Below are 22,096 nucleotides of genomic sequence, written 5' to 3' on the forward strand. Positions count from 1 at the left end.
TTATGGAAGCTCAAGATCACTATGTGCACACAAAAAGGAGAAGGAGCCAGGCAGGCAGCTGGCAGGAAGCAAACGGCCTGCTGAGGCTGGCTACCAGGAGTGGGGCTGAACTGCAGCATATATGTGCATGTGTATGTGTGTGCACGTGTGGGCATCTGTGTGTGTGAGTATAAAATTCAGGTTTAGGAGGAAGATCGGAATAGTTATAGAGAGATCAAGAAACTATATTAGTCCATTCTCACGCTGCTAATAAAGACATACGCAAGACTGGGTAATTTATAAAGGAAAGAGGTTTAATTGACTCACAGTTTTGCAGGGCTGAGGAGGCCTCAGGAAACTTGCAATCATGGCAGAAGAGGAAGCAAATGCATTCTCTTCACATGGTGGCGGCAAGGAGAAGTGCCGAGCAAAAGGGGGAATAGCCCATTATAAAACCACCAGCTCTCATGAGAACTCACTTACTATCACAAGAAAAGTATGGAGGTAACTCTCCCCATGATTCAATTACCTCCCACCGGGTCCTCCCATGACAAAATGAGATTTGGATGGTGACACAGCCAAACAATATCATTAACTATGTTTATTTATTTAGTTAGTTTTGCACATCTGACTCTAGTTTAACAAACGTGGGACCCTAATATAAAAAAAAATAGAGCTGATAAAAGATATATCTTATCCCTATTTTTGAGACTTGATTTGGGCATCATAATGGGATGAAAGGGTAGTGGGGTGCAAGAAAAGAGAGGGGGAGATATTTCAGCAGCAGGGGCTTTCACTGTGTAGTCTATGAGACTTTGATGTTTTGTGAATAAGCCTACAGCCTATAAACCTATATGAGACCCCTGAAATTTTGTACTACATTTTTAGGTATATGGATTTTGGGGAGAGGGAGGATATATCACTTGTGGCAAATTTTAAGAAAAACACAGTTTTAAGAAAACTGTTTTAAGTTTTAAGAAAAACCCAGTTGGCCGGGCGCGGTGGCTCAAGCCTGTAATCCCAGCACTTTGGGAGGCCCAGGCGGGCGGATCACAAGGTCAGGAGATCGAGACCATCCTGGTTAACGCGGTGAAACCTCGTCTCTACTGAAAATACAAAAAAAACTAGCCGGGCGAGGTGGCGGGCGCCTGTAGTCCCAGCTACGCGGGAGGCTGAGGCAGGAGAATGGCGTAAATCCAGGAGGCGGAGCTTGCAGTGAGCCGAGATCGCGCCACTGCACTCCAGCCTGGGGGACAGAGCAAGACTCCGTCTCAAAAAAAAAAAAAAAAAAAAAAAAAAAAAAACCCAGTTAAGAACTGTTTTTCAAGCACACCAATTTCTTCACCCCAAACTATGTTCAGCTATTTTGGACTGGAGAAGTTTCTATTGTGTGACAGCTCTGGATTGGAACCAAGAAACAAAAGGCCTGAATTAGGGAAAGAAGGATCCATTCTTAGCTGTTGCTATGGTCTGAATGTTTGCTTCCCCACATATTCATGTATCAAAACCCAATCACCAATGTGAAGATATTAGGAGGTGGGGTATTTGGGAGGCCATTAAATCATAAGGGTAGAGCCCTCATGAATGAGATGAGTGCCATCAGAAAAGAGGCTCTAGAGAGCTCCCTCACCCACTTCACCATGTGAGGACACAGTGAGAAGGAATCATTTATGAACCTCAAAGCAGTATCTCACCAGACACTGAATCTGCTAGCACCTTAATCTTGGACTTCCCAGCCTCCGGGAAATAAATTTCTGTTGTTTATAAACCACCCAGCCTATGGTATTTTTTTATAGTACACAAATGGACTATGAGAGCTGTTTTGTTGTGGTCTTTTGAGATCAAGTTTTTTTGGAATTATTCCAGATACCCCAGAAGCATATTAGGTAGAGGTAGAATGCTTAATTTCACCCTGTGCATACCGGCCAGTAACAAATCCAAACGGGATGTTTGGGACTGAACTCATGATCTCAAGAATGCATGGAAATGGATAATGACTAGGAATCCCTATTTTTGATTAGAATACTAGAGACTGTGGCCATTCTGAACTATATGATGAGTTGCTACTTATGAATGTTATGAAGACTTAAGCAAAGGTATAGATAACATACATTTGAATGTTTTAACTCAAGACACCAGCTGTCTTGCTCTAGAAATAAAAAAAAACACTGCAATGGGCAGTCAAGAGGCTTATGTTTATGTGCTAGATTCAAAGGAGCTCATCCATTTTCTTGAGGCTGTTGAGTTCCCTGCCAGTTTCCTACCTGTGTTCTCCAGGCTCTATCAGTCTATGGATAGAGAAGGAAATGTGCCATCTAGCCCCAAAACTTAATCTCCTATGTTGTAATATTAAATGAAATTTAGTTGAGATTTCTATTTGGGGTGGGATGATGTATGGAGTCATTATAATAGCTTCAAAATGTAAATGTAAAAACCTCTTCTTTTGTTCCAGAAGCACTGTTCTCCCAAGCAAAATTCTCCACAGATCTGAAGGATATTTGTGAATTAGACTTTTGGGAGTTCTTCCAGTTCCTCAGGCTTTGGTGTCACATGTTTTCAGACTGAAGAAAACACAAAACAAATGGTTTTCATTGTTTGGAAACTGCATTGTGATTCATAAATAGTTCTGTCCAATGTTTCCTTGAAAACATTTCTTCTGACCAAACATGTTGGAGAACTTTCAGTTGGGAGAAGAGAATTCCTGAGCTATGTCATCATGAAATCTATCTAAGCTGCCTCAGGCTTCTCCTGGCAATCAGAGCACAGTCCCTGTGTTCCTGCCATGAACTCTATTTTCCATGGCATCTGGAGCCTCTGGCCTTTAAATGCTTTATCTCTTCAATGTCATTCTCAGCAATCAGAATGCCATTGATATTAGAGCTCATGGGCTGATTAAATCATCAGCCGGCCATCAGTTCAGTTAAGGAAAAATAAAAACATAAAAACAAACAACAAACTAATGCCCCTCAGATGTCAGCCAGATGTTGGCATAAAATAAAGTCCATCTTCTCTGCTGCCAGTTATGATAGAGTTCCTTTATCCAAGTTTAGTTTCAGAACAAACTCAAGCCTCCCACCTTGAAACAGATGAGAGCTTCAGGGCACACACATTCAAAGGGCTCTGAAATTCGAGTCAATGGTGCATCTCTGGCTCTCCCAAGGTGGACTGGCTTTGGGGATGGGGAGGGGATGTGCATAACCACAACCAAAAACGGCCATAGTGGGCGCACTCTGCCAAGAGGCCTCCACATTTTAGTTAGGGGGAACTAGAAAGAAAATGCAGCAATCAGGTTTGAATGTTTTTCTAAAACTCAGTCTGAGATTGCATTTGTCTCCTAGGACTGTTGCAACAAAGTATCACAAATTGGGTGGCTTGAGAAAACAGAGATTGATTCCCTCACAGTTCTGCCTGCCAGAAATCCTAAATTAAGACAGGGCTGGGTCCTTCTTAGAGCACTAAGAGAGAATCTGTTCCACGCCTTTGTCCCAACTTCTCGTGGCTGTTGGCAATCCTTGGTGTTCCTGTAAATGCATCACTTCAATCCCTGCCTCTCACTTCACATGGTGTTCTCTGTGTGTGTGTCAAAGTTCCCTCTACTTAAAAGGACATTAGTCATGTTTGATTGAGTTCACCCCACACCACTATGGCCTCATCTTAATTTGATTATACCTGCAAAGACTATTTCTAAATAAGGTCACATTCATAGTTTCTGGGTCGATAGGATTTTTAAAGAAGTTATTATGGATATATAATAGCTGTGCATATTTATGGGGTACATATGATATTTTAATATAAACATAGAATGTGTCGTGTTCAAATCAGGGTAATTGGGATATGCATCACCTCAAATGTTTATCATTAATTTATGTTAGGAACAATACAATTCCACTCTTTTAGCTATCTTGAAACACACAATAAATTATTAACTATAGTCACCCTATTGTGCTACTGAACACGAAATCTTATTTTTTCTGTCTAACCGAATTTTCGTACCCATTAAAAAATCTATTTCCCCCTCCCTATTACCATTCCTAGCATCTGGTAACCATCCTTCTACTCTCTATGTCCATGAATTCATTGTTTTTAGCTCCCACATAAGTGAGAACATTCAATATATGTCTTTCTGTGCCTGGCTTATTTCACTTACCATGATGTCCTCCAGTTCCATCCATGTTGCAAATGACAGGATTTCATTCTTTTTATGACTGAATAATATTCCATTGTGTATATGTGCTATATTTCCCTTATCCATTCATCCCTTCATGGAGATATGTTAGTTGAGGGGACTCCATTCAATCCAGTTCTGAGACCATTCTGTGTCTAGAGACTAGTTAGAGCCATTGTTAGAGTTCCTGTCGTGAGCAGAATATAATGCTGCTCAGGAGTCTTTGCTGAAGCCTTGAAAATTTAGATTGTGCTGGACCTGACCTGTCTCACTGGCTAGGGCTAAGACGCATGTATTTTGTCTTACACTATTTTTTGTCTTATTAGAAGTATATACTATATGTAGTCTTAAATGATTGCTTTCTGTTTAACTAATATTTTTACCTGCCCCGGCTACACAAGATTGGTCTGTCCTCTTATGAAAACATCTACGGGAAACAAGCAGGTTCTCCTTTAGAAACTGAAGTTGATGAAGCGATCCCAGATATTTATAACTACCAACATTTTTGCAATGAATTCTGATAATGTCTACATTTTCCTAGGAATTCAAATACTTGACAGAATAGTTTTTTTTATTTTACCTTCCCTATGGATTATAGTCACTTGTCAATTTCTGCCTCCAGCCTGAGTTTTGAAAAAACACAGAAATTAGATGAGAAGCTGCTTCTTCCACTATTAAAGATATCACGGCAACTATTTCTTCTGTCTCTCGCTTCTGATGAGTTACATTTTTGCTGATGATGATCCTGTCCTACTTACTTCCAATGAGAGAAAGGCTTGGAGTTGCACGATAATATGTTCAAAAGTGAACTCCTGTGGTCTGTCTGCATTTTAATAATGGCTACTCTTGGTCAGCATTCTCAAGCTGTTTTCCTCTGGACACTGTTGTCTTGTGAGTTAGTATTTGATGTTCCATGATAAAAAAGATCATTGGTCAAACTTGCTTGGGAAATATTGGATTGTAAACACGTCCTAGAGACTCTCAATGCACATTAGCATATCAGAGACTGTAAGAATGCAGTAAAGAAATCCTAAATAAAGAAAACTAAAATTTGTCTAGGTTGCTCTACCCAGTGTTTTCTTTTCAAAAAAAAAACTCTTTCAAATTTCTTTTCTAAGAAGTAAACAATTTAGAGAATACTGTGCTAATACTCAGAGAAAAAAACAGATGTGATATATATCTCACCTAAAAAATTAGACAACTGATATGTGCTCTGTAGTTTTTATGTTTACTTTGTGATTTTATCTTATTAAAGCCTTACCAGATGTCGGAGATATCATGACAGAAAGACATTTAAAAGTGTTTAGAAATTTTTTATTTTATTTGTTTATCTATTTATTTTTTATACTTTCAACTCTTATTTTAGATTTGGGGGTACATTTACTTATTTGTTACATGGGTATATTGTGTGATGCTGAGGTTCGGGATATGAATAATTCCATCACCCAGATAGTGAGTATAGTGCACAACAGTTAGTTTTTCAATCCTTCCCCCTTCCTTCCTCCCGATTCTAGTAGTCCCCAGTGTCTATTGTTGCCATCTTTATGTCCATGAGTACCCAATGTTGAGCTCCCAGGCATAAATGAGAACATGTGATATTTGATTTTCTGTTTCAGTGTTAATTCACTTGGCGTAATGACTTCCAGCTGCATCCATGTTGCTACAAAGGACATGATTTCATTCATTTTTATGGCTGTATAGTACTCGATGGTGTATATGTACCATATTTTCTTTATACAGTTCACTACTGATTCCATGTCTTTACTACGGTGAATAGTGCTGGAATGAAGTGTGTCTATTTGGTAGAACAATTTATATTCCTTTGGGTGTTGATATGGTTTGGCTGTGTCCCCACCCAAATCTCATCTTGAATTGTAGTTCCCATAATCCCCACGTGTAGTTGGAGGGAACTGGTGGGAGGTGATTGAATCATGGGGGCGGTTCCCCCATGCTATTAATGTAATAGTAAGTTCTCACAAGATCTGATGGTTTTATAAGGGGCTTCTCACTTTGCTGGGCTCTCATTCTTCTTCCTGCGCTATGTGAAGAAGGATGTGTTTGCCTCACCTTCCGCCATAATTATAAGTTTCCTGAGGCCTCCCCAGTCCTGGGGAACTTGAGCCAATTAGACCTCTTTCCTTTATAATATATGCTATAATATATGCAGTCTTGGGTAGTTCTTTATGGCAGCATGAGAACGGACTAATACAGGTGTATACCCAGTAATGGGATTGCTGGGTCAAATTGTAGCTCTGTTTTAAATTATTTGAGAAATCTTCAAACTGCTTTCTACAGTGGCTGAACTAATTTACATCCCAACAGTGTATAAGCATTTCCTTTTCTCTGCAGCCTCACTGGCATCTGTTGTTAAAAAAAATCCATATTTTTATTACAGCAGGAATAGACTTCAGCCCTTTTGTTTTTTAATAGACTATTTTTTACAGGAGCATTATGTTTCCAGAAAACTTGAGCAGAAAGTACAGAGATTTTTCCATACACTTTCTGCCCGCAAATATACACAGTCCTGCCTACTATCAAAATCCCCTCTAGAGTGATGTATTTGTTACATCCCGTGAACCTACATTAACACATCATGATCACCTAGAGTCCATAGTTTACAACACCTTTGGTGCTGTACATTCTATAGGTTTGGACAAATGTATAATGACATGTTTTCACCATTATAGAATTATACATAATATTTTCACCGCCCTAAAAATCCTCTGTGCTCCGCCTATTTAACCCTCCCTCCCCTCAACTCTTGACAATCACTGATCCTTTTACTATCATTTTAGTTTTGACTTTTCCACCATGTCATGTAGTTGAAATCAAATGATATGTGGCCTTTTCAGATTGGCTTCTTTCTCTTAATAATTATGCATTTAAGTTTCTTCCATGTCTTTTAGTGGCTATTCGCTCATTTTGTTTTATCACCAAATACTATTCTATTGTCTGGATGTACCAGAGTTTATTGATCCATCCACCTATTGAAGACCATCTTAGTTGCTCCCAAGTTTTGGCAATTATGAATAAAGCTGCTGTAAACATCCATGTGCAGGTTTTTGTGTGGATATAAGTATTCAATTCATGTGGGTAAATGCCAAGGCAATACATTTGTGGTAACATAGTAAGAGTATGTTTAACTTTATCAGAAACTGCCAAACTGTCTTTCAAAGCTGCTGTATCATTTTGTATTCCCACAAATACAAAATTGTCATTTTAATTTTGACAATTGTGACAATTGTGACAAATGGGCTGCCCATAACAAAATGCCACAAACAGGGTAGCTTAAATAACAGACACTTCTTTTCTCCCAGTCTTGGATGCTAGAATTTGCTCCACATCTTCACCACTATTTGGTGTTGTCAGTGTTCTGGATGTTGGCCACTCTCATGGGGATGTAGTAATATTTCATTATTGTTTTAATTTGCATTTCCTTAATAACATACGATGTAGAACATCCTTACATAGGTTTATTATCCATTTGTAAATGTTCTTTGGTGATGTGTCTGTTCAAGTCTTGTGTCCAGTTTTTAATAGGGGTTTGGTTTTCTTATTACTGAGCTTTAAGTGTTTACATTTTGCAAAATTTACATTTTGCAAATATTTTCTCCTTTTCTATAAATTATCTTCCCATTCTCTAGACAGTGTCTTTCACAGAGCATCAGTTTTTAACTTTAATACGACCAGTTTATTCATTTTTTCTTTCATGGGTCATGCTTTGGTGTTGTATCTAAAAAGTCATCATCATGCCAAAGATCGTCTAGGTTTTTTCCTCTGTTATCTTTTAGGAGTTTTATAGTTTTGTCTTGTGTTCTAAATTTAGGTCTATGATCCATTTCAAGTTTGTGATGAGTGTAAGGTCTGTATCTAGATTCTTTTTTTTTTTTTTTTTTAACATTTGGAAATCAGGTTGTTTCAGAGCTATTTATTGACAAGGATACCCTTTCTCCTTTTCTCCATTGTATTGCCTTTGCCTGTTGTCTAAGAGCAGTTGACTATATTAATAGGGGTCCGTTTCTGGGCTCTTTATTCTGTTCCATAGATTTATATGTCTTTTCTTCTGCCAGTGCCACACTCTGATTATGGTAGCTTTATGTAAGTCTTGAAGTCAGGTAATGTCAGTCCTCCAACTTTGTTCTTCTCCTTCAATACCATAGTGGCTATTGTCTATCTTTTTCCTCTCTATATAAACTTCAGAATCAGTTTGTTGATATACGCAAAGTGACTTGCTAAAATTTTGACTGGAATTGTGTTGAATCTAGATGAAGTTGGGAAGATTTGCCATCTTGTCAACATGGAGTCTTCCTGTTGATTATATGGAATATCTCTTCATTTATTGCATTCTGCTTTGATTTCTTTTATCAGAGTTTTTAGTTTTCCATATATAGATCTTATACATATTTTGTTAGAGTTATACTTAAGTATTTCATTTTTGAGGGGAGCTAATGCAAGTTGTGCTGTAATTTTAATTTCAAAGTTCACTAGCTGATTTAAGGAAAGTCACTGACAATTGTATATTAACCTCATATCTTGTAACATTGCTATAATTTATTATTAGTTCCCAGAGGTTTTTTGCTAATTCCTTGGGATTTTCTGAATAGACTATCATGTCATCTATGAACAAAGTTTTATTTCTGTCCAGTCTGTAACCTTTTATTTCCTTTTCCTTTTTTATTACATTAGCTTAGGCTTCCAGTATAATGTTGAAAAGCAAGGGTAAGAGGGGACATCCTTGCCTTTGTTCCTGATCTTAACAGGAAAGCCACTAGTTTCTCACCAGTAAGTAATGTTAGCTGATTTAAAGATATTATTAATCAAGTTGAGAAAGTTCCCTCTATTTCTCCTTTACTGAGAGTTTTATCATAAATAGGTGTTGGATGTCATCAAATGCATTTTTGCATCTATTGATATGCTTATTTGATTTTTTTCATTAGTCTCTTAATGTAATGGGTTATATTAATTGACTTTTGAATGTTGAAACAGACTTGCCTACCTGAAATGAATCCCAATTACTTGTAATGTGTTATTCTTTTTATACGTTGTTGGATTTGATTTGCTGATATTTTGTTGAGTGTTTTATGAGATATATTAGTCTTTTATTACAATATCATTGCCTGGTTTTAATATTAGGGTAATGCTGGTTTCATAGAATGAGTTAGGAAGTAGCCCTTCTGTTTCTATCTTCTGAAAGAGATTGTAGAGAACTGGTATAACCTCTCTCTCAAATATTTTGTAGAATTCACCATTAAACCCAGATAGGCTGGTGTTTTCTGGTTTAGAAGGTTATTAATTATTTATTCCATTTTTAAAATTGATATAGGACTATTCAGTATGTCTGTTTATTCCTGTGTGAGTTTTGGCAGATTGTGCCTTTGAAGGAATTGGTTCATTTTCATCTAGGATATGAAATTTGTGGGTATAGAGTTGTTCATCCTATACCTTCTGCTATCCTTTTAATGTTCATGGTATCTGTGGTAATGTTCCCTTTTTTATTTTTGATATTGGTAATTCATTTTTCTCTTTTATTTTTGCTTAATTACCCTGGCTAAAGATTTATCCATTTTATTGATCTTGTCAAATAATGCACCTTTGGTTTTATTGATTTTCTCTGTTGATTTACTATTTTTAATTTCATTGATTTCTGTTATAATTTTTATTATTTATTTTCTTCTGCTTACTTTGGATTTAATTTGCCCTTCATTTTCTAGTTTCCTAAGATGGAAGCTTAGATTATTAATTTTAAATATTTCTTATTTTTTATTATATGCATTCAGTGCTATACATTTCCCTCTAAGCATTGCTTCCATTGTCTCCCACATATTTTGGTAAGTTGTGGTTTCATTTTCATTAATTCAAAATATTTAAAAATTTCTCTTGAAATTTCTTTGACCCATATGCTATTTAAAAGTGTTTTGTTTAATCACCAAATAGTCTGAGTTTTTTTTTCAGTCATCTTCCTGTTATTGAATTCTAGTTTAATTTCACTGCACTTGGAGGGCAAATATTGAATTATTTACATTGTTTTCAACGTGTTAAGGTATGTTCTATAGAATAGAATGTGGTCTATCTTGCTAAATATTCTGTATGAGCTTGAGAAGAAGGTATATTCTGCTATTGTTGGTTGATGTAGTCCATACATGTCCATTGTCTACAGGTGATTGGTGCTGCTGCTTAGGTCAACTTTGTGCTTAATGATTTTTTGCCTACTGGATCTGGCCATTTCTGATAAGGAGGCTTTAAAGTCTTCAACTATAATGGTGGTTTCATCTCTTTCTCCTTACAGTTCTATCAGTTTTCACCTTATATATTTTGATGCTCTATTTTTACATGTATACACAATGGTTGTATGTCCTTTTGCAGAATCAACCCCCTTATCATTACGCAGTGCTTTTATTCCTGTCTGCTTGGGCTACTATAACAAAATATCACAGAGTAGCTTAAATGACAGGCATTTATTTTTTCCCAGTCTTGGATGCTAGGATTCTATGGCCAAGGTGGTGGCAAATTCAGTTTCTGATGAGGGCTATCTTCCTGGCTTTAGGAATAGATTAGGATTAGATTACAACACCAATCCTATCAGATCAGGATCATAATGTTATTGCCTCATTTAACTTTAATTACTTTGTTAAAGACCCTCATCTCCAAATATAGTCACATATAGAACTTCAATATATTATTTTTTGGGGAAAATATACGTTTATGCCATTTAATCTCTGACATTTTTTCTTGCTCTGAAGTGTGTTCAGCCTGAAATTAATATAGCTATTCTCTCTTTTGATTAGTGCTAACTTAATATATCTTTTACATCTATCTCCATCTCTTAACTTTTAATCTATTTTTTTTTATAGTTAAAGTGGATTTCTTTTATACAGCATAAAGTTGTGCCATGGTTTTTGATCTACTCTGACAATCTTTGTCTCTTAATTGGTGTGCTTAGATCACTGGTGTTTAAAGTGATTATTGATATAGTATGTCTAATATCTACTATATTTGTTATTCTTTTTGTTATTTTCCCTTATTCTTTGTTCCTCTTTGTTTTCCATTCTTTTATCCTTTTTGTGGTTTTAATTGAGCATTGTATGTGATTCCATTTTCTTTCTTTCTTAGCACACCAGTCATGCTTTTTTAGTGGTTCCTCTAAAGTTTGCAATATATATTTACAATTAATCCAAGTTTTCTTTCAAATAGCCTTCTATTGCTTTACAGATAGTGCAAGTACTTTATAATAACAAAATAATTCTAATTCCTTCACCTCTCTCTTTTTAATTTCTGTCATTTGTTTCCCTTATACATAAGCTTATTGTATTAGTCAGTTTTCATGCTGCTGGTGAAGACATATTTGAGACTGGGCAATTTAAAAAAGAAAGAGGTTTAATGGACTCACAGTTCCATGTGGCTAAGGAGGCTTAACAATCATGGCAGAAGGCAAAAGGCACATCTCACGTGGCAGCAGACAAGAGAAGAGAATAAGAGCCAAGCAAAAGGGATTTGCTCTTATAAAACCATCAGATCTCATGAGACTTACTCACTACTACAAGAACAGTATGGTGGAAACTGCCCCCATGATTCAATTATCTCCCACTGGGTCACTCCCACAACACAAGGGAATTACGGGAGCTACAATTCAAGATGATTTGGGTGGGAACACAGCTAAACCATATCATTCATATATATATAAATAAAATATATTATATGTAATATATATGAATAAATTGCTGTTAGTTTTTGAGCAAATTGTATCTACTAGATCAATTAAGGATTTATTTTACAAATTTTGAACAAATTGTATCTACTAGATCAATTGTTTATTTTACATTAACAAGTGTTTATTTTACATTCACTTATTACTTCTCTGATACTCTTCCTTTCTTTATGTAGATCTGAGTTTCTGACATACAATTTTCCTTCTTTCTGATTAACATTTCTGCAAGGCATATTTCTGCAAGGCTACAAATTCCTTCAATGTTTGTCCAAGAAAATCTTTATTTCTCCTTTGCTTTTGAAGGATAGTTCTTCCAGGTACAGAATTCTAGATTATGTTTATTTTTCTCTCTCAAAATCTTAAATATTTCACTGCACTCTCTTTTTGGTTGTATAGTTTTTGAGACGTCAGATGTTATTGTTAACTTTGCTCCTCCATAGGTAAGGTGTTTTTTCCCTCTGACTTTTTTCAAGACTTTTTCTTTGCCTTTGATTTTCTGCAGTTTGACTATGATATGTTCAGATGTGTGTGTGTGTGTGTCTGTCTGTGTGTTTTACATTTATCCTGCCTCATGTTCTCTGAGCTTCCTGAATCTGTGTTTTGGTGTCTGACATTGATTTGGGGAAACTCTCAGTCATTATTGTGTCACATATTTTTCTGTTTCTTTCTTTCTTCTCCTTATCTTCCCATTATTATGAATATTTTTTTTTGTAGTTGTCTCATAGATCTAGGATATTCTGCTCCATTTTCCAGTTTTTTTCTTTGATTTTTTGATTTGGAACTTTCTATTGACATATTAATAATAATTGTGTTAAATTCCCAGTCTGGTAATTCCAACATCCCTGTCATATCTAAGACTAGCTCTGGTGCTTTCTCTGTCTCTTAAAATTATATTTTTGGCCTTTTAGTATGCCTTGATAGTTTATCTTGACAGTCATACATGAAGTCCTGGGTAAAAGGAACTGCTGTACATAGGCCTTTAGTAATGTGGTAGTAAGGCATTGAGGAGGGGAAGAGTGTACTGTGGTCCTCTGATCAGGTTTTAGTCTTTTAGCGAGCCTGTGCCTCTAGACTGTGAGCTTCACAAATATTTCCAAGTGATGCTCCCTCTCAATCCCTGCTTAGATGGGACAGAATGACGAGGGTGGGCTGAAGTTGGGTATTTTTCACACCCTGTGTTAAAGGCCAGAGCGGGCTAGCATTGGATATCATCATTTCCCTCAGGTCAGTTAGGTTCTAATAATGCCCCAGGAGGTTAGTCTCAGGTTAGCCAGTTTCTCTGGAGGGCAGACCTTATTAAGAAGAAAACGTGCTCCGGCATACCTTCAAATGATTCCTTTTTCCCTCCTTTGCTAGAGGCATGAGGGGATTTTTCTTTAATATTTACTATGAAAACCTATAAAACTCCTGGAGATAAAGCTCACAAAAATGTGGAGGTGGACCTATGACTGAGTCTCCCTGGAGTTTTAATCTTTCAGACTTGCCACACTGAGTCTCCAGAAATTCATTTCTCGTTTACAGTTCAGGTTTTCCTACCTACACATGTGTTCTCTTGGAGTTTTCTGCTTCTGGATTTCTGCTTCTGTAAGTTATGATTCTTTGTATTTGCCCTTCTGTCTTTCCAACTGTAGGATCAGCAGTTTGCTCACTGACCTTGCTTCTCCAATAGATCTAAGAATACTTGTTGACTTTTCAGTTTGTTCAGTTTTTACTTGTTAGGACTTGGGATAAAGTGATTACTTTTCAGCTTCTTATACACCTGACTTGAAATCAGTATTCATTGACATCATTTCTTTTTGATCAGTTCTTTTCTGTGCCAAATACTAGCCTTAGGCATCAAAGAATGCATCTACTAAAATGAAAATCTTAGGTTGAATAGGACTTTACAATTTTATAGTGTGTTTTTTTGTGTTTTGTGTCATAGTGACCTGGCCCATTTAGGTGCAAAGGAAACTTTGTTCTCATTTTATGTATGAGAATAATGAGCTCAGAGATCCTGAGTGACATATTTGCACAGCAAATATGTAACTCAAAACTGGATTTTCTGACTCCAAAACCACATCTCTTCCTAAACCTCAAATAGTACCATTTGCTAAATGAAAGAACTTAACATAGAGAGGAAGCCAGTTTAGTGTAGTGGGAAAGAGGATAGGCTTGCAAGTCAGATAAATCTGGGCTCAAATCACAGATGTGTTGTTAGTTTTCTGACTTGGAAAGTTTTTTTAAGCTTCCTGAGTCTCAGTTTACTAGTTGCAAAATGGAGCTAATATGACCTGCCTTGCTGAGATATTATGAGGATTCAACAAAATGATGTACTCAAACAACTTACCATGAAATCTGATAGTAACCTACTCAAAACATTAGTAGTTGTTGTGTGATCATCAGTAAGATAAAGAGAATCACCACCAGGTGGGGCAGATTTCAGCACAAGGTCAAAAGAGTCAGATCAGTCCAGAGCTTCAGCCCACTGAGAATGGCATCTAGAATTCTAGGTGCAATTCAGCTAATACATAATAGTTTGCATATCTATCTTGAATTCTTGCATTCACTCAATAAATATTTATTGAGCTGGATACTGCTTTAGGTGCTTAGGATGCATCAGTGAACAACACTGACTTATATCCCTGCCCTGAGAGGGTCTCGGTGTTAGCAGAGAATGATAGACAACAGAAAATCGCCTAATGAATAAGGAAATTACTTTGTGTGTGAGAAGGTAATAAGTGCTACGAATAATAGCAAAGTGGAGCAGAGCAGGGGAAACAAGAATACAGTGGGAGGGACAGCCTGTAATTTAAATGATGTGGTCAGCGTCAACCTCATTCCAAAGGTAACATCTAAACATATGCTTGGGCGAGGTGAAGGAATATAAAGGAAGAGCCTGGAGGAAGAGCACTGGGTCGCAGGATGCAGCCTGGACAGCACTAAGGCAGGAGGGTGCTTTGCGCCAGGTCGGCATTAGAAAAATTGGGGGTTTACTCAGAGTTAGATGGGGAGGAGCCATGGCAAGGTTTTGAACACAGGAGTGACGATCTGATTTACATTTTAAGATAAATACTCTGGCTCCTCTTTAGAGAATTAAAGGGTGGAAGCAGGGTAACATTTAAGAAGTTATCGCATTAATCCAAGTATAGGGTGATAATAGGTAGTACTAGAGTGGTAGCATAGGAGAGAGAAGAGAGTGGTTGGATTCTATATAGACTGAATGTAAAACCAGTAGGATTTCTTTAAAGAAATAAAAGAAAGAAAAGATTGGAAGTGTTGATGAGAGAAAACAGGACTCGAGAATGACTCCAAATATTTTAACCTCAGCTAAAGAATGGACTTGACCTTAAGACCGAGCTAAGGATGGAGTTGCCACTGGCTGCGATAGGATTCCACATTACTGATTATTATGGCTCTAGCAAGACCTCAACATATTTGTTGAACTGCAGACTTGGCTATGGCCCAAAATGAGCTAGTTTTGAATTACAGAGGATTCAATGCAGAATCGGGAAGTTGAAGGGGAAAAAATCTTGATGTCACTATTCTTACTATGAGCGGTCTGATGTCATCGTGCCATCATTTGTCACCAGCTGCCTGGGGTTCAGTAGTGTCTGTCACAGCAGTCTCTCAGAGGTAATTCTTGGGCATGAGATTATCATTTAGGAGGAAACTGAAATTGTAGTAACTTTCAATTGAATACCTAGCACTAAAACTCTAGGAGCTCTCTGCATGTTGTGGCTAATAGAAAAGCAAAGGTCTGAGAAATGGTAATATAGTTCTGGAATTTATACTGCCATATTATGATTGTAAGAGGTAAAGGTATATTTATTTCTCTGCGGGTAAGAAAGTAGTACTTTAGGAGTGAGTATAATTAAGGAAGTCTTTTAGGTAGGGACAAAGTAATTTAATTTCCATAAACTATTAAGGCAATTCCACCGTTATTTTTCCCTAAGCCGCCAAGAAAATGAAAATGTATTTTACCAGCATTTTTTTTTTTACCAGAAGTTTAGCATTTTGTTTCTGTTTAAGATGGTCTTTCAATTACTTTTCTCCCTTAAACTATAAAAGTTCCCTCTAACAACTTGTGGGAAGTTTTCCTGCATTTTCTGTGTAGTTTGCCAATTCCCTAGTAAGTTTTTAAATACCTTTAGACACCAAATAATCTCTTGCCTAAGAGGATATATACAAAAATGATCTTTAGGCTAACAAGAGGATATTATTAAATTATTAAGAATATTAAGAAACATTCAGGAGTTATGATTTATTTATTCATTCAGCATACACATTGATCACTTCCTATAAAACAGGTACTGTGTTTGGCCCTAAGGATATCACCCATTGGCTAATGGAAGACAAGCATACAAAATAAAACTTTAGTAGATACAGTTTGACAAATCCAATTATAAAAGAATGGAACAGTGGTAACACGGACGAAGGCATGATTAAGTATTTTTGGAGGGATGGAAAGTGGCTGAGTTAGGTCTTCAGTGAAGAATAAGGGCTTTCAATATGCATATGCATGGTAGAGCATATGAAATAAGCACCTGCCCAGACAGGGCAGTATATGATGCATAAGCTCACTGAAGAGTGGAAAAGGCAGTAAGTAATTGAGGGAGTATCAGAAAGGTTCCTGAAAGCACGAAGAGTGTCATGGGTTGAATTGTGTCATAAGCTTAAGTCCTAACGCCCAGTTTCTCAGAATGTGACCTTATTTGGAAATTGGAAAGTGAAGATAATCTGACTTAAGCATATCAGTCAGGAAATCCAGTTAGAGAACTGGGTTTTTGATATCAGCGAAATCCAAATAGAAATAGAAAAATTACCTTTGCTTGATCATAGTGTTCCCATCATTGGCCAGAGAAGGAATTTCCAGGTACATTTGGCTCAGATAGTTTGTGCAAACAGGTGAAAATAGTTCTTACCAAATTGTATGACTATAATAAAATGGCTAGTTTAAGAACACACCTGTGTCCAGAACACACTGTGAGGATGAACAAACTTTCTCCTGGGACCACAGAGATGATAGGGAACAGCATCTGGTAGTTGTTTTCTCCATTGCATCGGGTTTTTTAACGTGAGGGTGTCACGGTGTTTGTGTCACACTGGCATGCGGACATTCTGCTAGGACTATATTGCATATTACTGGCACATATAAACTATGCTAGTAATATATCAGTGGAGAAATTCACCAGGGAAGCCATCTAAGCCTTCGGTAAAGAACAAAAAATAAGAAAAGATAACAATTTGAAAGTATATTTCTTGTGATGGTTACTGAAGAATACTTAGCAAAACTTGAAGTTTTGCTAAGGTAATGGGGCACTTGGAGAAGGAACAGAAAACAGCAGAATGACCCAGGTATAGGGCAGGTATCTGTGTGGTCACCACAAACCTGGCGCATGCTACTCATTCCCTCTCTAGCCATCTTTTCAATTCCATGACTTTGTGGAGAGAAGAAAAAAACCCTCAATTTGAAAACAGAAAATCCCTCTTATTTATTTCTAATATAATATCTTACTTAACATCGATGCTGTTGTTTCTTCCTTTATTGTGTTTTTATTTACCTCTAGATGTTAAACAATAAAATTACCTTCTAGATATGATAATAATGTAATATTCAGTTTCACATAGGATTGTAAACAGTTGTTAAAATTATGAATTGATCATAGATTTTCCCGGAATTCCCTCCCAGAATAAGGAAACAGAAAATAGAAGGTAAACTTTGGATGGTATGGGGACATGAAAAGCTCTGGGGACAAAAAAGGTGGGCAGATATTTTTCTCTATCTGTCTGATGTTTTATCTTTAAGAAAACCAACATTCTCACTTCATATTTTTAATAAGAATCTAGTAAATAGCTTTAGGCTAGGATGGATTATGAGAGATGAAATTATTCTTGTTAAAAGTGTGTCTAATGTTATTGGTTATTGAGAGTCACAAGTCACACACACACACACACACACGACTTACTGAAAGTTCCATGAACAGTTAAGTGTGTCTTATTTATTGAACGAAAATTAAAAAGCTAGAGACCATTCATTGGCATTAGACAGCTTACCAATTTTGGCATGTGACACCTGTGGGAAAAAACATGAAATAGTAAGAATTGGTGCTTCACAAAATTAATGTGAGTTAATTCTTCTACAGCACCAGATTTTAATTTTATCCAAAATTATTTGAATCTTTACAAAAGTCAAAGTACCCTTTACATCTATAAATTCAGTTCCTCTTATTTAAAAAATATTTTGTTTTTGTTTCTGCAAAGCTCTTAGTGAAAAGAAAACCTAATCTTTGCTCAAAGTCAGCTGGCTAATAAAAGGGAAAGAAGCAAATTTTCTAACTCTAATCCTGTGTTATTTCACGCTGTACTGTTAAGAAGACTCAACCTGATGATGGTATTTTTTTCTGTATTGAAAATTTCTCTTGATTAGAGGATTTCAAAATTCTTCAAATAATAATTTTCTTTTTTTATAAATCTCACATTATGCTTATTTATTATTTATTATTTTTAATTGAAAACAATGATTATTTTATGGGATATAATGTGATGTTTTGAGATATCTATTTGTGGAATGCATATATAAAACTAATTAACATATTCATCACCTTACACAGTTTGAGGTGAGAACATTTAGAATCTACCCTTTTAGCAATTTTGAAATATATATTATTCAAATAATAATTTTCTACGGCCATATATATGCTGTGTCATATTTTGTAGTATATTCTATGAATTAAACATATTCCCCATGTGTCAGGTTAAGAGTAGGTAGCATCTGCTTTTAAAATGAGAATAACAGTAGCTATATTAGAAGCATGCTTTTGGAGGAGTGTATCATGAAAGAAACTGAAGAGAATCATATCAAATTAATCACAACACAGAAAAAATAGCTTATAATAGGTACTCTGTGGAAGGTAAATAAAGTTTATTGAGAAAATCATAGTATCACCTCTAGTCCATTCTTCAGCGATAACCATTGTTAACATTTTGGTATGCACATCCTTCCTTTTTTTTTTTTCTGTGCATGATTTGTATATGTGGGTATTGCTTTTTCCACAAAAATGGTATCAAACTTTATATACTGTTTTGTTCTTGCAGATTTCACATAGAAGTATGTTGTTAATGTACATGTTCTCATGTGTATCAGTTTCTTAAGACTGCCATAATGAGTTACCACAGACTTGGTGGCTTAAAAGAGTAGAAATTTGTCTCAAAATTCTGGAGGCCAGAAGTCTGAAATCAGGGTGGCATCCGAGCCTCCCTCCTTCTAAAGACTCTGGGGGAGAACCTTCCTTGCTTCTTCCAGCTTCTGGTGGCTCCAGGCATTCCTTGGCTTGTGACTGTGTCACTCTGGTCTGTCTCAGTCTGTACATGGCCGTCTCCTCTGTGTTTCTTTGTCTTAAATCTCTCTCTGCCTTTCTGGTATAAGGGTACCTGTCACTGGGTTCAAGGACCATCTTAAATCCAGGATGATCTAGTGTTGAGATCTTTAATTACATCTTCAAATATCCTTTTCCCAAATAAGATCACATTAACAGATCCTGGGTAGACATATCTTTTAAAGGGGTAACATTCAATCCACTACATCAGGTCAATAAGTATTCTATGTTATTAGAAAAGGAGTATGAGGGGTATGAGGGGAAGCACTGCAGAGGAAAGAGCTTTCTTACCATTTTGAGCACCTATGGCATCCTAAAAGCTCCAGAACTCCAGGTTGCCTTATGCCCTTTTGTAGGCAGGGGTTTTGAAGCAGTAGAAGAAACCTAAGACTTCAACCCTAAGTTACTCTGGGCTGGACCAAGGCTGTTTTGCATACTCAGAGACCAGTAGAGCTCTGGCTCATTAGTGAGTGTCTAACTTTCTGCGTGAGGACGGGAATCCCATTGAGGATCCCCATAAGATTTTACAGAGCTGTGGAGATGGAACTGTGGGGGTGGGATTGTTTAGGACTGAAATAAGCCCAAGAGGGTAATGGAGCCATTTTCTGAGCAAGTCAGTTTGTATACTAAGAGGGCAGAAGAACTTGATGTGGGATTTGAGAAAAACATTCAGAGACTAAAGGAAGAGTTTGACTATCAAAGGGAAAATAATACTAACAGACTACTGACAATTAATTCCCTCTCAATAAGACAGACATCTACTGCCGTGCCTCATACCATGGCTCAGGAAAGTCAAATACTGAGATCCCTTTTCTTATTTATGGTTACAAACAAGTGGACTCTTTTACTGGAATTTAGGACAAATATAATATCCAGATAACTTTTCATTAAATTTTATTCTCATATCTGGTATTCACATACCTTTGGAAAACAGGGTAAAAAGCTATGATAAAAGGAGAAATTGACATTTATTTAACATAATGCTGCATATACTTTTATAGCTTCCTTCATACAGAAACTTGGGCAGTCTTCACAGTGCTAGCACTTGTGCAGAATAGCATGTTGAAGATGCCCCATTGTGGTGTTTTATTTTGATTCAGGACAGAGGAAGAAACGACTAGGAAATGTGTCCTCATCTGACAGCAACATATCCCATAGACTGAAAAAAGTTCCTGCAGTCCTTCCTTCATGACTTTCCTGATGGGATCTGAGCCCACTGCGACCCAAAACTCTTTTATTCATTTTTTTGTTTTATATTGTGGTGTATAACAGAGTGGCTGTCCTGTAGTAAGTACTTGCTAATGACTGCATGAGTGAATGACAAGATAAGGCATAAATTCACTCAAAAATTCTAGACCTTTACTTGCATTGTGCTAACACCAATGCTCCAAAACACATTAAATATATACCAACACAGAGAACTGCTTCAAAGATACTATGGCCTGTGAGTGTCTGCCACAAGCTAGCCACATGACCATGGCCAAGTCATTGTACCTATCAAATCCTTAGTATACTCAGCTAATGAGAGAATGGGACAAAAAGACTGAAAGCTCCAAAGAGGTTGGTCACAGTCTCACACTCAGTTTGGATTTGCATTTGGAATGATTTTACTTACCATATCCCTTACTCATAATCTGTAGCTTCTATTTTTCAAGCATCTCCCAGCACTGACTTAAAAAATGTGATTTTTGTTCTTGAGGCATTTAGTGAAAAGCACTGTGTTCCTTCCTAATTTATAACAAAACACTTGAGGAGAGAGTCTTGCCTTACAGTGCATGAGTTATGAGGCCAACGTTCAGCCTGCTCTTCCTTCCTTAGCTGAATTCCATTTTCTCCTTTCCAAGTTGCAGTATTTCTTCTTTCTTGTATGTCAAATTAATCTTTGCTCTTAAAATTATAACCACCAAGAGGAAATTTAACTTGTTGTGGTAAAGAATTTGCTGGACTAAACAAAGCATATGTTTTACTTGATATTCTATTCTGCTGCAACGGAACAGCAAATTATCGTCTCCACTTTAGGGACCTGTCATTGAAAGTAGCAGTGCTGATTCTCATTTTACAAAGAAGAGTTCTGGCTAACTGGATGCTCTTACTTATGGAGGGTTGTTATATATAACAAATATGGCAAAATATGACAATATATTTGAATTATTATAATCTGTGCATACCAAAATTTTTAAAAACTATATTATGGGGCACAGTGAAAACTAGCTAGTGGTTTGACTTCTGTTAAACCTTATTTAACATATTTCTACTTGAAAGCTCTGTCACTACCTACCTTTTTCTTGTTGCTTTAGAATTTTGCAATACTCATTTTTCCCTAGAAGATTCCAAAGATATTGAGAACATCTTATCTGGTGAAGTTTGATTGCTTTTCTGTTTTTTTTTTTTTTTCCAATCCTATAAGTGAATTCATCTTACTGTAAAGTTGTAAATGACAGCGCTGTACTGTAGTTTGGATGTTTGGCTCCCAAATCTCATACTGAAATGTGATCCCCAGTGTTGGAGGTGGAGTCTGGTGGGAGGTGTTTGGGTCATGGGGGAAGGCTCCTCACTAATGGCTTTGTGCTGTCCTCACAGTAATGACTGAGTTCTCACTCTACTAGTTCCCATGAGATCCAATTGTTAAAAGAGCCTGGCACCTCCCTCCCCTCCCTCACGTCCTCTGTCATCACGTGATCTCTGCACAACAGCTCTCCTTCACCTTCCATTGTGAGTGGAAGCAGCCTGAGGCCTCACCAGAAGCAGACACTGATGCCATGCTTCCTGTACAGCCTACAGAACTGTGAAGCAAATATACTTCTTTTTGTTAAAATAAATTACTCAACCTCAGGCATTCCTTTATAGCAATGCAAATGGACTGAGACAGACACTGAAATATAAAAAAGA

The sequence above is a fragment of the Mandrillus leucophaeus genome, unplaced genomic scaffold (assembly GCF_000951045.1).
Source record: "Mandrillus leucophaeus isolate KB7577 unplaced genomic scaffold, Mleu.le_1.0 Scaffold542, whole genome shotgun sequence".
In the NCBI taxonomy this organism is placed as follows: domain Eukaryota; kingdom Metazoa; phylum Chordata; class Mammalia; order Primates; family Cercopithecidae; genus Mandrillus; species Mandrillus leucophaeus.